This window comes from Thermobia domestica, chromosome 4 (genome assembly GCF_964235325.1).
Source record: "Thermobia domestica chromosome 4, izTheDome1.hap1.1, whole genome shotgun sequence".
NCBI lineage: Eukaryota > Metazoa > Arthropoda > Insecta > Zygentoma > Lepismatidae > Thermobia > Thermobia domestica.
Window position 1 is genome coordinate 308,414,358 of NC_137457.1, and position 18,437 is coordinate 308,432,794.

At 36.3% G+C, this 18,437-nt stretch overlaps 1 long non-coding RNA gene across 1 annotated transcript; it reads right to left on the minus strand.

Annotated features, from left to right (window-relative positions):
* Nucleotides 1–12,125: 12,125 nt before the first annotated feature.
* LOC145683550 (uncharacterized) lies at nucleotides 12,126–18,206 on the minus strand. Its single transcript, XR_014131145.1, has 3 exons — nucleotides 17,971–18,206; nucleotides 14,152–14,423; nucleotides 12,126–13,611 (listed from the first exon to the last, which is right to left on the minus strand). It is a non-coding gene; the product is annotated as an uncharacterized LOC145683550 (long non-coding RNA).
* Between the last annotated feature and the right edge of the window lie 231 nt (nucleotides 18,207–18,437).

Here is an 18,437-nt window from a genome sequence, read left to right on the forward strand (position 1 = left end):
TTATCAATATGATAATAGTATATAAGTGAAAGATTGCTATTGAAGGTGGCCAAGATCCTGCTCAGTGCCGTTCCATGGGGGAGGGGCAAGCGGGGCGACGGCCCCGGGCGCCGAAGTAAGGGGTGAAAAATTCGGGAGGGAAAAAGAAAAAAGAAGGAAAGAAAAACAGAGGAATGAAATACATGTGGACATATATAAAATGAAAGGAAAAAAGTAATGAAAAGTGCTCAAAATCAAGGAAAAGCAGGGTTTACTTTTTAAAATTTTCCCACCTTTGGCGGCTGGTCTGTCGACCTCACTCATATATACAGGGATGCCGTCGTATACTCTCGCGCCAAGCGCTGATTTTCCACGACACGGCACTAATCCTACTGAAGATTTCGTCAACTAAACTATTGATGTATATGCAGTGAAGAAACCAAGGCTAATATGTTTGATTTAGAATCAGAAGTGTGAGAAAGAATGATAACTTTTTATTAAGATATTCCTAAGTATGTTTGTTTTAGGAGAAAAAATATTTCAGTTAATTTAAATCTTTTTAAAAATTTTTACATTAGTAACAAACAGTAATTACTGAATATAGGAAATAATAAAAATAGTTACTGTAAATAGCAGTTAAAGTTTAGTCTAAACTATTTTTGCCAGTCTTTATTTAATGTTTTAGATGAAATCAAACGATTGTTTTCTTAAAATTATAATCTCATTGAATATTTATCAGCAATTAGTCTCAATATTAGGTAAGATGTGTATGTGAATGGAATTGTTAAATATGCTGCTTTCTTGAAAAAAATACAGAAAAATAACCCTCCCCCGAGCAGTTGACATTCCCCCCCGGGTGTAAATGTCTGAATTCAACACTGCGAACAACACCCCGTTATCTTTAGCCTAGCCAGCATAATAGTGGGACGTAAAACTTAAAGATTTCATTTCGAACAACACTCCCAGAAACCTATTGTTATACCATTCCCAAAACACCCTTTTGTACAGTTCTCCCTATTCGAAAAAAAAAAATTGTAAATAGCAGTGTTCATATATAAATATGGAACTCAATTTCCCTGAATTTTCCAGGTTTTCCAGGTATTAATTTTTCAATTTCCAGGTCTAGTGGAAGAAACTAATAGTACGAGAACACATAAATTTTAAGAATACTATATTTATATATTTGAGAATGGCCACCCTTCTCCCCAATGAACGATTGCAATTAAATATTGAGTCACAAGAAAATAAATAATTAAAATAAATAAAATTTAAGTTGAAAAATATGAAGTTGAGAAACCTACTAAGGGAATTATATAATACTTTTGTTCCATACTTGAATACATTCAAAATATACAAAAATATTGGCTTGGGGAAGAAAAAAGGGCCCGCGAGATTTTAACTGATTCTTATAGTACTCGACAACAGAAATAAATTACTGAAAGAATTTTCAAAATCGGCGCAGGTAAACATGCAGAAAATCGCATTTTCATGTACCGGTTCAAAATGGGGAAGAAAAGACGACCGCGAGATTTTAATTGATTCTTGTAGTACTCGTCGAGAGAAATCGATTAGTGAAGGAATTTTCAAAATCGGCGCAGGCAAACATAGAGAAAATCTCATTTTCATTTTCCGGTTCAAAGTGGGGAAGAAAAAAGGGCCGCAAGATTTTAACTGATTCTTGTAATACTCGACGAGAGAAATCGATTAGTGAAGGAATTTTCAAAATCGGCGCAGGCAAACATGGAGAAAATGGCATTTTCATGTACCCGTTCAAAATGGGGAAGGAAAAAGGTTCCGCGAGATTTTAACTGATTCTTGTAGTACTCGTCGAGAGAAATCGATTAGTGAAGGAATTTTCAAAATCGGCGCAGGCAAACATAGAGAAAATCTCATTTTCATTTTCCGGTTCAAAGTGGGGAAGAAAAAAGGGCCGCAAGATTTTAACTGATTCTTGTAATACTCGACGAGAGAAATCGATTAGTGAAGGAATTGTCAAAATCGGCGCAGGCAAGCATGAAGAAAATGGCATTTTCATGTATCAGTTCAAAATGGGGAAGAAAAAAGGGCCCGCGAGATTTTAACTGTTTCTTGTAGTACTCGACGAGAGAAATCGATTAGTGAAGGAATTTTCAAAATCGGCGCAGGCAAACATGGAGAAAATGGCATTTTCATGTACCGGTTCAAAATGGGGAAGGAAAAAGGTTCCGCGAGTTTGAACCGCTACGATGTATGTTCACGAATGTCCCCGTCTTCTCAAATTTAGTTAATTACTGTGACACTGAAACATGTGACACAGAGTCACATTGTGGATGACTGCAATCGGCAACCACTGCACATATACTCCTCCCGCCCCACAGTTTGATTATTTCGATCCATTCCTCACGTGCTAACGGCATGGTTCAACATCTGCAAGAAAGAGGTAAATGTAACGTTCAATTGGCAATAGCTTTTCACCAAATTAAGCTGCATGAAATCTGATTGCATATTTGACATACTGAGAAAATTCTAGTCCGTGGCCATATGTATCACATATCCCATCAATTCATAAAAATTTTGAACACAAAATTACGGTCGTCCGTGTGACGTACTCCCAAAAGGCCTAATGTGTATCACCCACCTCACATTCAATGAAACCACATCCGTGTAGAATTTAGAAAGGAACTTCTTATGATGTATACAGGATGTCTCAAACGTTCCCTGACATAGGATAACTCTGTTATTATCAGAGTTACAACAAAATGTAAGAGGAAAAACATCTCGAAATATGACGTTTTCAATCTAAAGTGAACACTTTTTAAAAAAAATCGGACGAGATGTTTGTGCTGTATACTCTTTATGCACCCAATTTTAAATGAAAATGCAACGTTGTCATTTACCTGGACCCACAACATAAGTGAATGAAGTTACTGTTTGAAACGGGGGCTGGCCATCGACATGTTAGCGTAAAAGACAGTAACTTCACTCACTTACGTTGTGGGTCCAGGTAAATGGCAATGTTGCATTTTCATTTCACATTGGACGCATAGCGAGTGTACAGCGCAAACGGGTCATCCGATTTTAAAAATTCCTTCACTTTAGAATGAAAACATTATATTTGGAGACGCTTTCCAAAGTAGTATAATTTAGTTTGTTTAAATTTACAATTTAATACAAGTAGATTCGGATTTATATGCGTAGGATTTTGTATGCATCTAACTAATGAATTCTTTATTTTCATGCTTAACTTAGTGACTTGGCTTTGGACTGCAACTGATTATTGTAACCCATTATTGCTTGAGAAGAAACAAGATATCCGAATCTTCATTTGGAGAAATCAAACGTCTATTGGAAAGCTGGGGATTACAATCATTAATTTCTACATTTCAAGGTGCGTAAATTATATATTCTGTGTTTGTTGTTAAATTACTATTACTATTATTGGGTTTAGAATCAATCAAGCACTTCATGATATTTTATGGGGATCAAGATGGGTGCCGGATAGATAAGTATTTGAGCGTCAGGCTCTTATTTCTTTTCAATTTAATATTTAATCAATGATTATTTTTCTCCCTCATTATTCCACCAAATCGTATTCCAAGATCATATATCCATTTTTGATCGATATATCCATATTTTTGATCTCTTTCATATTTCTATATTTTCGATTTTTGATATTGTTTATATTTCGATATTGCTGTATTTTTCGATATTTCGAACAAGTTTCGATAGTTTGTCAATATCGATTATCTATATCTAAATTCGGATATCCCAAAGCCCTATCGAACCCCCTCCGAAATGAAGTTTTTGGCTATGGACCTGATTAGGGATGCGCACGAGACAAGACGAGACAGAATTTTTGTTACGAAATTCGAGACGAGATAGAGCTCTTCCAATAGAAACGGATCCAGTTTTCGAGACGAGACATAACTTTCGCGGCACCTTTTCGAGAGGAGACAATCTCAAATCTTTTCTCTTGCGCATCCCTACACTTGATCATGAGGTATCAAAAAAAAAAAAAAAAAAAGTTAATGAGAAATACCGGTAACATGTAAATACAATATAGGTAGCTAAAACATTTTTGTTTTCATTCTTCAGTAATGCATTATTATTAATCTCAGGGGGGCGCGGTGGCTCAGTGGTAGAGTGTTAACCTCCGGTGTTTGGGGTCCCTGGTTCGATCCCAACTCGCGCCGTGTGGACTTTGTAGTGGACAAACACCGTGCTCGTGGGTTTTCTCGGGGTTCTCCCGTTTCCTCCCACTTTCTTCATTCCACCATTTCACTCATTTCTCATTATCTCCGTCTCCTGTAGCCTAACCGGCATAATCGTGGGACGTTAAACTTAAAGATTTCATTTTTTATTAATCTCTGTATTTTATAGTGTATTCTCAAGCTTAAGGTGATGTATAATTAAATTTTGAATTCAGTTAACTTATTTTGTTTCTCAGATTGTTTTTAAAATGTATGTACAAACGTTTATTTTCATTCTTGAGAGTTTAAAGTGACGTATAGTTATTAAACATAGTATTTAATATTGTACTCTTAACGTGGAAGTGATATACAGTTAACTTTTGAATTCAGTTGACATTTTTCTCTCTGAAATTGCTTTAAAAAGTATGTAAAAACGTTTTTATTTTATTTCTTGAGTGCTAAAAGTGATGCAAAGTTATTAAGCTTACTACTTTATATTGTATTCTTAACCCTAAACTGATACACAGTGCGTTTTTGAATAAATTATGTCAAGTTATTTGAGTGACGAACACTGGTAGAAAATCCTGACTACTACTGGAACATTTTGATTTTAAGGTGACGACTACTGGTGCAAGGATTTTAAAATATTGTTTTTCCTCCAACGGCTACTCCTTTTTTAATTCTAACTACATGGTCATTATAGGAAGGATCAGTGAGTCTTTCCAACTATGGTACAGCTCCGACAGATTCACGATGCTCAGAGAAGAGACAAAATAGTATGTTTTCAACCTTAAAGTGAGAACCACTGGCGTTTTTACCCTGCTATGCAAAAGTAAGTGAGTACTCCAATGGAGTTCCAATGCGGTACTTAATTTCTGCGTTTTAGATATATGGAAATACATGTCTCTAAAATGTAAAGAACTGATTTTTTTTTTTTTTTTACTGAAAACTGCAACTCGGTAAGCCTTATGGATACCGAGGTATGGGAAAATAAACTATAGGTATGTGGGGCTTGCATACTTGACGCTACAATTCGGAAATTGAATTAAAATATGACTAACGGCTATCAAGATGTTGTCAAATAAAGGGAGGACCAACACAGTTAAGGGGTTTTCGTGTTAGATGCTAAAATTTCCAAAATCGGTCATGGAAAGTTAATAAACACCAGTAGCAATTTCATCTTAAAGTAATTAGATATCTTCATGGGGTGTTAGAACATCATGGAGTCTACCAAAATTAAATTTTAAAAGCTTTTGAAAATATAATCTGACATTTGTAAACAGTATTTGAAATATGTATTTACCCAAAACTTCCAGCTAGTACATCTAACATCTGGAGAAACACTGTGAAATAAAAGCTTGAAATTTCGGAAACAATTATTGGTCGCAACAAAATTAAATAAGATGGTACTTCTATGGGTTAAATCAGTACCTCAGTACAATTTCGATCGAAAGATTAGTTCAGTCCTAGGTTTTCTTCAGGCAATTCCAAGGGTTCATCGAGCTGTGCAAAAGAATGAAAATTCGCTGTCAATATCTAACATAGTAAATAAGATATAAGGAATTATATATTTTATGACGTGAAAATAGAGATCTTTATGGATTTGTACTTTTGGGTCTTTCCTAAAAGAAAAAAAATTCAGAAAACTACTGTATATACCTTAATAGACAATTCAGTGGGCGGGGACACAGTAGCTTAGTGGTAGGGTATTTAACTAATCTTTTTTTTTTTTTTTTGCAGAAACTATTGGAGTATTCACTTAACCCATAGAAATACGATCATACTTAACTCCCTATTTAATTTTAAAATTAAATAAAAGGAAATATTTCAGTGTAGCGACCCACGATTATGCATTTTAGTCTCAGGGAGATTATGATTAAAGCAAGTGAATGTTGTTGACAGAATTGATGGAATGCAAAGGTGGGAGGAGAGTACCCCGAGAAAACCCACGAATACGATGTCCACTACAAACTGACTTGGCCGTGGATCGAACCAAGAACCCAATACACCAGAGGTAAGCACTCTACCACTAAGCCACTGTGCCCCCGCCCATTTAATTGTCTATTAAGGTATATACGGTTGTTTTCTGAAATTTCTTCTTCTTACAGCAAATACTCAAAAGTACAAATCCATGTGGGTCTCTATTTTTACGACGTCATAAAATACATAATTCCTTATATCTCGCTTGCTATATTAGATATTGACAAAAAATGTTCACTTTATTTCAGAGCCCGATGAACGCTTGGAATTGTCCAAAGAAAATTTAGAGCTGAATTAATCTTTCGATCGAAATTGTACTGACGAGTCTGAGGTTCTCACTTAACCCATATAAGTACCATCTTATTTAACTTTTGTTAGGATCAATAATTGTTTTCTGAAATTTCAAGATCTAATACGCTTTTATTGTATGGTGTCTCTCTAGCTGCTAGATGTACTAGCTGGAACTTTTAGGTAAATACATATTTCTAATACTCTTTACAAATGTCAAAATATATTTTACAAAACTTTTAAAATTTAATCTTGGTAGACCCCATGATGTTCTTAAACTCCATGGAAATACCTAATTATTTTAAGATGAAATTGCTACTGATGCTTATTAACTTTACATGACCGGTTTCGGAAATTTTACCACCTAACACGAAAACCCCATAACTATATGGATCCTCCCTTTATTTGACAATATCTTGATAGTCATATTTTAATTAATTTTCTAAATTGTACTGTCTAATATGCAAGCTCCACGTACCTATGGTGTCGCTTTTTATTTCACCATATTTCGGTAACTGTTAGGCGTACCGACTTGCGGTTTCGGTAAACACACACCTCTAACGTTCTTTAAAACGTTATTAAGACATATTTTAGAATATTTAGAAATGAGAGTTCTGGGAATATCATGGTACCCGAAAACCCCCATCAGGGCGTGTGTGTAGTGTATTTAATTGAAACTACTTTTGAGGTTGTTGTAAGCCCTCGTAATTACGTTTCCGAAACTGCACCATCTAGTACGCAAACTCCACAGTTCTGTAGTGTCGCTCTTTATTTTCCCATATCTCGATATCCATAAGGCTTACCGAGTTGAGGTTTTCGGTAAACAGATGTCAGTTCCTTACATTTTAGAGACATATATTTTCATATATCTAAAAAATACAGACATTAGGTACCCCATGGTAGCCCGAACACCATTGAGGTACCCACTTACTTTTGAATGGTAATACATTTTGAGTTGTTGTTCAGCATCAATAAACACTTCATAGTTTTTCTACGTGCAACCCAAAAGTCCATACCTGACCTAACAGATTTTGTCCATTTAATCTCAAAAATGTTAAGATACTTTGTATTGTTAAGTACAACCAAATTAAGCACACTGAATATAACATTTTAAATATTTTCTGATTTTTGTTGCAGGTATTTCGTGCATCAAACCAGGATTCTGCTTGAAAGACAGTCAAAAGAAGCAGTGTAGGTTGTGGCTAAAAGTACGCCCTTTCTGAAGACAGACTCAGTTGTACTTACATTATTTTGTACGAATATATAACCCTAATAAAGATACTGTACTACAAATTATTTCTTTCTTCCATAAATTATAATAAAATATTATCTCTGTTTAAAGAAAATGATTGTTAATGTTAAGTCATTTTAATTCTTTTTCTCTGTAATAAGAACATTATCCCTAGCAATATTTTTTATCTTTGTGCTATTGCGATTGGATGAAGTAAAATTCTATACGAAGCACTATTATTTCAGACATGCATTAATAACTAATGTATTGTTCTGTATGTAAGACAATGTGTATACTGAACATGTCTAGCGAAGGTGTTGTTTTAATACAGAATCTATAACTCAGCTTTTCAGTAGTCAACTTTATTGGGAATCCGAAGAAAGAAGTTAAAAAAAAAAAAAATGTTGGACTTACCAGCGTGTGTGTGTTCGAATTCTGGACTAATCCAAATTATCCAGAGAAATCATTATATATTTCTTTGTTGCTATTTCAGATGTATCCTTTATCCAAGTCGTATGAAACGGAGACTTCATACATCGCTATACTTTGTATGAACTATGTTCCGTATTTACTTAATCACTTTGTAACTTTCTCTAGTGTTGACAAGGCCGCAGGTGTCAATCGAATAGTTTAGTGTTTCACTCATGTCACCTTGTGACTAAGGTACGTCCTGTCGGTATATATATGGTACTGGGTTCAATTAGCGATAAAATACATTTTTAGCGTTAAACAAATGCAAAAATCTATACGAAATGAGATACCGTGATCTCTGACTTACGGATAACACCAAGCAACTAATGGTACTGAGTGTGATTGAGTTTACTAATTACTATTTGGCTAAAATCAGTGTTCCTTTATCTATAGTTCTTTTCGTGCTTTGAATTGCAAAGTTTGAAATAACCGTTTTAAATTATTGTGTATATATATCTTCCGAGTAATTCTGAGAATCATTGCTCTTTCTTTAAGCAATGTATGAGACTGTTAAATTGCTCTTTCCTTAAAATGTTGCACTAAGAAGGATGCATCCAGGAAAGTCCAAATTTGCAGAATGTCTATAGCAGGGAAGAATAAATATGTTTAGTCGATGGCTGCACAACGCCTCCGCTGTCACCACGTTGTCACACAGCGAATACAGCGAACGTTTAAGAGTATTCTGCACTTACTATTAGGTATCGGCCTGGGAACTTTGGCGCATCTACCCAGTCTCCTTCTTGGTGTTTCGTTTTTAATGGCGAGTACTGAGTAGGAATAATATTGTAAGCGAATGCGTTTCCGGCTGACACCACACTTTTAATTATTGCGACATTAAAAAAAAAAAAAAAAAAACCTGTTAATTAAAATGTACAGAGAAGTTATTTCTGGAAAATTCTATTCAGGCCTCTTGTGGTAACAACTGCACTTTAGTAGAAGATACTATTAAGGAAAAGAATGAGGTAAAATAATCTTTATATCGTACAAGCAATGGATGATAACAGCTTAATAAATGATTGTACGTAAATCTTGTTTGAGTTTGAATATAGGATTGTATAAGGCTGTGCATTTTGCATTATTATTGAGGTGCTGCAACTAACTAACTGCAAACCATATGATAAATTCTTACAGTAATATATCACATATTGATTTACTCTGTATGGAAACGAAAATAGTTTAATATATGGTTAACCTCCTTTGTGCCAGGGGCGGATCCAGAGGGGGGCGATCGGGGCGATCGCCCCCCCCCCCCCACAAGAGGAAACTTTCTTATTTTATATATAAATAAACCCATCCATAACAAGTTTGGAGCTCTTAAAAGTAGCAGTATTACCGCCGACCGCCCCCCCCAGAAGTCCGTCCTGGATCCGCCCCTGCTTTGTGCCCATAATTTTAAAATTAACGCTTGTGTCACTTTTCAACACTTGACTTTGCAGTAGCTTTCCAACGAATTAGCAGGAAGCCCAAACTTATAGGACACCCTGCAGGTAAATACATTTCTTTGGACAGTTTCACTGCTCCAAACTAAGATTTGAAAAGTGTAGTATTGTTAATTTTATTATTATTGGCACAAAGGAGATCAACCATATTTTAAGCTATTTTTGTTTTCATACAGAGTAAAACAATATTTGACAACATTACAGTAAGAATGTATCATGCACTTTGCAGTATGTTGCAGCACTTTAATAATGGTGCACTATACGTACACTCTAGATCCTGCATATGTCCGATCCATACATTACAAGAAGGCAATACGTATTCGATACAGGTAAAATCTGTATATTTCATATGGACAACCTATTAGCTATATACATCCAATCTATACATTACATATGGCCAACCTGTACGCGACATACGTATAATCTATATGCTGCATGCAGACAGTCTGTAAGCTACATATATGCACTCTGTATGGTGCATACGGATATTCTGTATGCTGTATCTGGACAAGCTGTGTGCGACATAAGGAAAATCTGTATAATACATACGTACAATACGTATACTGTATCTAGTCGTACGTATGGGGCACAAGTACAATATAGATGCTGTCTCGGGGTTGAACGCAAGAAACATACGTACAGAACGTATATTGCATACTTCTTGAAATCATGCTCCGTCCTGATAGTCAGTGTATGTCGTCATTATTAACCCACATGCTACATACGACCCTGACGTCACAAAGCTAGATATTACCTCCGTATATACTTGTTACTGCAGATAACGTCACACGAATGACGTCATTGCACTTGTGCAGACAGTACGTATAATACATACTTTTTCAGCTATACGTTTGCTGCAGGATGTTATATACGGTTGTACGTTAAGTCCAGAAACTACAGGAATTACGAATGTAACCTACGTTTTTAAGTATGCCACCTACATTTTTTTTCTCAGTGTAGTTTGCTTCTTTCCTTTCAGCATATAAGGCCTTCCGGGTAGTGAGGGCCAAGTCAACAAAGGCTTGGGGGCTTTTCTCATATTACATAACGCTATTTTTGACCAATTTTTACCACCTCCCAACCCTTGTCACACTTCGTAACGCAAGATCGAACCTTTTTCCTTCTTGTCAGTTATTCCTTTTTGACTTTTGTGTTTTCACCAACTTTCCTAAGTTTGAGGGTTATTACAATAAAATAATAATAATAATAATAATTTTAATGACAGAACTTTTAATTACAAAATGCCTGTATTTTGAATAAATTTGTAGTGTATTTTTCACCAATAAATTAAAGCATTAGAAAATAGTAGTAGTATCTTAAGAAGCCTCATCCCAGCGAAATTAAAATACCGCTAATTTTACAGTAATTATGTGATATCTTGAAATAGATAAAACATAATTGACATCTGGAACAAGAGCGTCCTAGACAATATTATTTTGCGTGAGGTACCGTTATCAGAAGTTATCTAGTGAGTTTCCGTTTTCAGCCGTTTAGAAACGCGAAAATAAATGCCGATGTTCAAAATGGCTCGAAATCGAAAGCAGATAAGTGAATCGATAAGAGTAGAATATATCTTCTCTTCATCCAGTTGTCGTGGTTAGACTCCTGTCCTTCATAAAGTGGTCTGTCAAAGAGTCCTATAAGGAAACATATACATCCTAAACAATTAGCCTTCTGTCCTCCATGTGACAAAGACCTGAACAGGAACCGTGTTTTCTGCGAATGTTACACAAATTGGACTTCCGAAGTCTTGACAAATTGTATCACAATCTAGTGCGTCCGTACGTAATACAAACAGTGTCATGCGGACCAGGTCTTGGCATTTCCTGCAGTTCTGATTATACAGATGATGTTTTCGACAATGAGACGAAAAGTCTGCAACCAGAATGAGTCCATTATTGCGTTGCCAAGTTTTGTTCAAACCACAAACGTACGAATGTCAGCTTTCTTCACCACAATGAAGACAGCTCGGTTTTGACGTGACAAATATATGAGCTTGAGTCAATTAGTTTACTGTGGGATGTACAAAAATCCTCGTATATGTAGTAGAGATAGATAGCAATCGTAAGATTCGGAGATTTACAGACTACCACGTTATGCGATACTTCGATTTGTTTTATTACCAAATTATGTGGGTGCTGGCTGTAGATCTTTTTATGCTCAGCGGAGTCATTGTATCTCTAATGATTTGCTGATTCACAATAATGCCACCAAGCTATGTAGTGAATAGTAAAGTCATGTGTCTAGAGTGTACAAGTTGTTATCCGCAAACGTTTACTATTTTTTTTTCAGTCTGTCGTCCAACCCAAGATTGAGAATCACTCGCCTTGGCTGTGAATGATGCAAAGAGCGAAGCGTTGAACTGAAGTCCGCGCAGTAAGAACTCAGCCCTAGCAAAGAACTCAGAAAGAGAAATCGAAGGATGCTTACCAATACATCTGGGTAACAGAGTCGTACAGCTAGATGCTTTTCCAGGAATGCAGGAACGCTTTCTTTAGTTTGACAAACTCTTGATAAGCACCAAACCAGTGCCAATTTCGAAATGAAGGTACGGAATAATGTGGAAAGAAGTTTATTGATTTTTTAAAGTTACAAGAACGAGAATTACATGAATGATAGTGACAACAACGGAAAATAAGATGCTAACACTATTACATGTAATGTGAATGAGATTCATTCTTGAATCGGTAAAGGATTAAGACGTTTTGAAAGATTCGCAGCACACAATACCCAAGTGTTTACCTCAGCTCTAAGAGAGAAACAAGAAAGTACGTATTATCCTTAGTCTATAGACGGAAATAATACGGCAGCTATGACAAGATTCGGGAGTTTGGATGGTTATTCACATCTTTTGATTCCGTAGAAATTACCTCGGCTGTGAAAGAGCAAAGGGTATATCGCAATTTACAACTGAGGAGAGAATACCACAACTGTTACAATGGACTTAGAATTTGAAGAGACAGAGTTCCCTCGTGGCTACAATGTTAGCTTACGCGTTTTGGTATGGGAGACCTGGGTTCGATTCCTAGTAGAAACTCATGTGATTCGGATTCCACGTTAAACTGTAGGTCCACGTCTCATATAGCCTCGATGCTGAAAGGGACGCTACACTGAAATCAAATCAAATCAAAATCTGAATATATCACAGTATTCTATCGAGTAATCGATATCTCGACTATGAGAAATTGAACTTATGAGTATTTAGCTATGAAAGGATTTACAAAAATACAAGTCCATTTAGAAGTGGGGCTTTGAATAATTCTGAGAAGCATCTGCAGTTTATGAATACTGTACTTAACTATTTAAGCTGTGAACTTAAAGAATAATTCTAAGATGAATCACTGCTTCAAAATTCAAGTTCAACTGCAAACAGGGACTTTAAATAATTTTGAAGAAATCACAGCTTACAAATACTAAATCCAATATCTTAGCTGTGAAAAAGAGACTTAAATTGAGAATAAGAACTGTTACGATAAAAACCTCGAGTAATTTTGAGGAAAGAAACCACAGCGTACAAACACAAAGCTTAATACTCAGGATGCGGTGATGGAGGTTACACTGAATATCCTACAAATACCAGACGAATTATTTCCGTTATCAGCGACAGAATGACGAGCAGCAACTTACAAATACTTGGCTCAAGAGTAAAATTTTGCTGAACTTGAGTTAGAGTTACAGTTTTATGTACTTCTTTCTAGCGGCTACGTTGGCAAATGCGCGATAAAGCGTCCAATTACAATATACAGTAGAACCAACGTTTGGTGTTTGCTAGCTTACCGTTTCAAACTTGTTAAATCTACCTCTGTTCTGCTGGAATGAGCTTTGGTACACATCTTCACCAACTGTGTTGATACTAACGTCTTTGATTACACTTTTCCGAAGCTTTAGGCCACCTTTTCTTAACCGTTGAAAATTTTCCTTAGAGAGGAGCAAGGTATTACATGTTCTTCATACGCTTGTTGAAGCTTTCTACATGTTCCAGTGGCTGTATTTTTAAAGGTAAGTATATGTATATATTGCTGCGTATTGTTCTTCCATTGTTCTTAAGACATTCCTGAAACAAGAAATAATAGTGTATAAATTAATGAGTGGAAGACACGCATACTACCGCTGCCATGTACAGGTACAGATAATCCACTACACGTGACTATTTGTATAGTAGTATGCAGGCGTTAAGTGTTCAATAGCGTATAGAGAGATAGATAGCATTAAATTTGTATATTTGCATATATTTCTCAAATACCAGGCCGAATCAAAAGCTATGTACACTTTTCGTTCTACAATTGTAGAGTGAATATAAAATCCGTGTTAAGTGCCAAAACGATAATATTGAGTAAACAGCCGAGATGTTACTTCAGAACTGATGGGACATATAGGCACGCGCGTTCTTCTGGGGATTATTTGAACTATTTCCAAAGTGAATACTAGATAGCCAGTTTTTCAGTGAGTAGTGTTAGGCCCATAGGCCAGATTTTTACATTAATCCAAACTTTTCCATGTTTTGCTACTTAGCACGGATTTTATATTCAATCCACAATTTATTCACATAAAATGAAAAATTACAGATGTACATAATTTTTCTATATATACACACCTCCTCTGTCAATGCACTTGGTCCATCGGCCCAGAAACTGTCTTATTCCTTCCAGGAAGAAATATATCAGTTGGTCGACTTTGCGTTGCTTCCTACATGTCTGTCTGTGGGCAGAACTACCACTGATGTTCAAAAAAGACGCCACCTCATCGATAGTAGCCCTAAAACTACCTCTTGAACTTTCTGAATTTTGTCGTCCGTGATAGGAGTTGACGGATTTTTGCTCCCTGTTCGTGCGTCACACTCAGCTGGTCACTTTTAAACTTCACAATCTACGAAAAAGAAATACTTTTACACAATAAACCTGTCCTGGTATCGTGTTTTGATGAATTTCGGTCCCTCTCACACCCTCCGAGAAGAAATCGAATCACTGCTCATTGTTTCTCCTTGTTGCAAACTGATAGTGGGGTGGACATGTTTACTTTGTAATATCTGGAAGGCAAATGACCCAATCAGTATCAAATTTCGTACACGTGACAATGGGCGTACAAACTCTAAGCTCGCATATATAGAAGGCAGTAATCAAAATTGACGGTGTGTTGTAGCAAAAGTGTAGATACTTTTTGGCTCACCCTTGTAGTACTATTACAGTAAAACCTGTCTTCAACGGACCCTTTATTAAACGGAAAACTGTCTTAAACGGAAATATTTCACGGTCCTATGAATTTTGGAGAACAAAACGTGTAAAAGTCCCTTCATTAAGCGGAAACTGTGTTACGCGGACAACGGAAAGAAAAATAAACATTTAGCGGAAAATTCTGAGTTCCGAACTACAGCGTTTAGAAGATGTTCAGACATTTTTTGAGACATATACATTACACTGTCTGCGATAAAATGTTCGTTCGTTTGTTAAATATTTCTGGACAGTGTTGACCTTCCCCAACCACTACTCATATTCACCCCACAAATTGTCCTTAATCCCTGCAACTTAATCAAGAATCATACGGAATGTCGGAAAGAAGAAAACGAGATAGATTAAGAGGAGGAATACGATACCGAATTCGAAGAAGAGTGTAGAATAAATACATATCAAGATGCTCTCAGAACTTTAAAGGAACTGCAAAAAATTTGCCTTACGGAAAAATGATTCTGATTCACTTAGTATAATTTCTCAGTTTAAAGTGTATGCCGAAAGTCAAGCAGCCAAGCAGCAATGTACACAGAAAACCCTGCTTGGCTATTAGAAAAATAAAGAAAACGTGTGCATAGTATATTTTGTATTCATTTTAATTTTTTGTGTATTTATTCGTAGAAGAAGGAAGTACTGTAATCGAACAATGTACGTACAGCAATATATTTTCTCAGTATACTCCTTTATAAGCATGTATTAAAATAAAAAGAAAGGAAAGGTCTACCTCCACTAAGCGGAAACCTGACTTTAACGGAAATTTTTGCAAGTCCCGCTCGATTCCGCTAAAGACAGGTTTCACTGTATTAGAAAGTTGTAATTTTAATTCTGTAAAAAAATATTTTTTAACACCTAGGTATATATTGGAAAGGCAAGTTTTGAAAATGAATAAAAAAACCAGTCCAAGTCCCAATTAGTAGCAGTTTTTATTTGCTACACCAACGCCATCTACACAGTAGTTCTATGAAGCATTTGAAGCTTATATCTCCCTATGCAAACATTAATTGTTAATCCGGGTTATCGAGTTAATACGTCTTATCAAAGTATTGAAGGCATCACATCTACTTTAATATTATTTGTTGTGTGTTACGTACACTATTGGTGAGTAGGTTATTGTTCCACTTCCTTCCAGATCCTCAAGTTGAAAAATGGCCCACACAAAATGCGACGGAAAGCTGATATTCCACTGAAGCAAACACCAAAGGCAAATTATATTTAAATAATAGTAATAAAAAAATTCCATACTTACAGAGTCCATCAAGAAAATGTATAACATATACTAGTACTTTAACGAAAGAAGTTAGTACTAAATTCATTATAGAGCAATAAAAAGCACTACGAGTTTTCTGTCGTTATACAATTATCGAAGATGCTGAAAACGATGGTCAAATTTTTCTAAAACCTTGGCCGAAGAAGCAGGACCTCTAGGTGTACGCAGTGTTCCGAGCCTTCCCTTGTTCACATCACAAATGGTACCAATGCGTCTCATAGTGCCACAAAGTCGTATAATCGTAAAACGTATAGGAAGTTTTCTGCCTCAAACTCTCACCTTTACTGACGTTCAACTTCAGCGACGTTTTCAAATGGACTTTCGCTCTTCAACTGTCAAATGTGGCCGGCCATTTATTTTCCTATCGTGTCATACGTCACATGCTACGGTCATGAGAGTACCGACATGTTGAGCAAACACTATACTAATTACTATTCAACTTCGAAAACAATGTCGTGATACCTCTATTAAATATTACATTTTGTTTTTTGACGAATTCTGTTTACGTCTATCAACTGTTGACGCTGTAACCAGTCCTTCAGACTTTTTGCTCATGAATAACACGGGCGTGATCACGTCACACCAATAAGCAAAGGCCGTACAGTCGTAACAGATTGGGGACGTGCGCTAAAATTGCAATACAGTATTAACTCCATGTGCTTCCAGATCAACAAGGGTAAAAAAGTGGGTTGGGGGAGGCCGGGAATAACAGCAGTGGAAGTATAATTCTTGTGTAACGCTTTCTAAAGCTGTATAACTCTTTCTTCCCTTAAGTTATGGTGATGTTATTATTTTACCGATATGACTTCCTTCAAGAACGACCACTTTTCTATCCCCTAAAAGAGAACATTTATCCGTCTTCTTAAACATCGACCTGGGCTACTTTTAGGGCCCGAAAAAGAGGACACATCCAGAGAAAACTGGACGCCTGATAACCCGATTGACAATGAGGGGTTGAAAATGTAAGGATGTTTAAATTGAGTTGAGTTTGAATTTAACGTGCCTTTTCAGCAGCGGGGCTATATGAGACGTGGACCTACTGATTAACATGGAATCCGAACCACATGAGCTCCCGCCGGGAATCGAACCCGGGCCTCCCACGCCAAAGACGCGAACGCTAACAGATTAGCCACGGAGGACCTCTGCTGTTCAAATTGAATTTTAAAAAAATAAAAATCTGTTTTTTTTTTCATAAAACAACTGATATTGGCAACCTTGCTGAGGGACAAAAATCCAGTGGCAGCTTTAGTGGGTAGGTATGGACCTACCCCAAAATTTTGAAAAATATATAAACGCTAAAAGATACAATACAGAACAAATGTATTTTTCACTATTTATATTAATGGTATAGATAATTATTTAACAAATAGCATCAACCACTACTGTAAAAGTAATTTCCTACTGTCATTAATCAATCACATGTGTCTATGATTCCATAAGCGAGAGAGCGGGCCTACCTAAAATTTAAATCCTAAAGCCGCCCCTGACAAAATCGTGACCATGACCTTACTTGGGATTCTGTTGTTTTCTTTCACTCTTTTTATTCCAGCATTAAGAAAAAGAAAAGAATGCATACATTGTATAGTGGTTATCAGTGGCGTATTTACGATTTTGTTTCGGGAGGGGCTTTGCTAACTTTCGGGGGGGGGGCTTTGCCTGAAAATGTGAAAATTCTGCAAGACATTTCATATACTTTACTATAGTAAGTAAAATTTCGGGGGGGCTTAAGCCCGGAAGCCCCCCCCCCTAAATACGCCACTGGTGGTTATCTTAGGACATAAATTTTTATTTTTAGTAAGTAGAAGTACTTTTGGAAGACCCTGTATGATACAGCTACCTCTATACCGAGAAAGTAAAGAGATTTGTCAATTAAAAATCACTTACGTTATCTTCTGTGCTTATCAAATATACGTATATTTACCTTTTCCTTCTTTTTATTCCGAAGTTCAGCTACAGTCCAATGGGGATAGTTGTTCTGGCTCTCCTGGTCCTTACAATTTTAAAACTGAAAATTTTCTCCTAAATTCGCTCACTGGTTGCAGACGACGAAGTTGAAAGAGAGAGAGAGAGAGAAGGAATGACAACTGACCCACTTCGTTCGATTTGCTACTCTCGTCCTCTATTTCCCCTCCTCGTGCGTCTTCGGCTGTTCTTGTGTGCTTGTCCGTGCGTGTGTGTGTGCGAGTGAGAGAAGAGAGTTGAGCGCAGGTCTTGTCAAGTGTTGCCAAACAAATACCTCGACAAATCACCAACTATACCAATTTCTTTTACCATGTAAATAAAAACAAGAATTTTAGAAAATAATCAAAAGATTGCGATCTTTGGCAATAATTAGTTTTCAGATCAGGGGCCACAATATTTTTGAACGGCCCCCAGAATCGAGTTTTT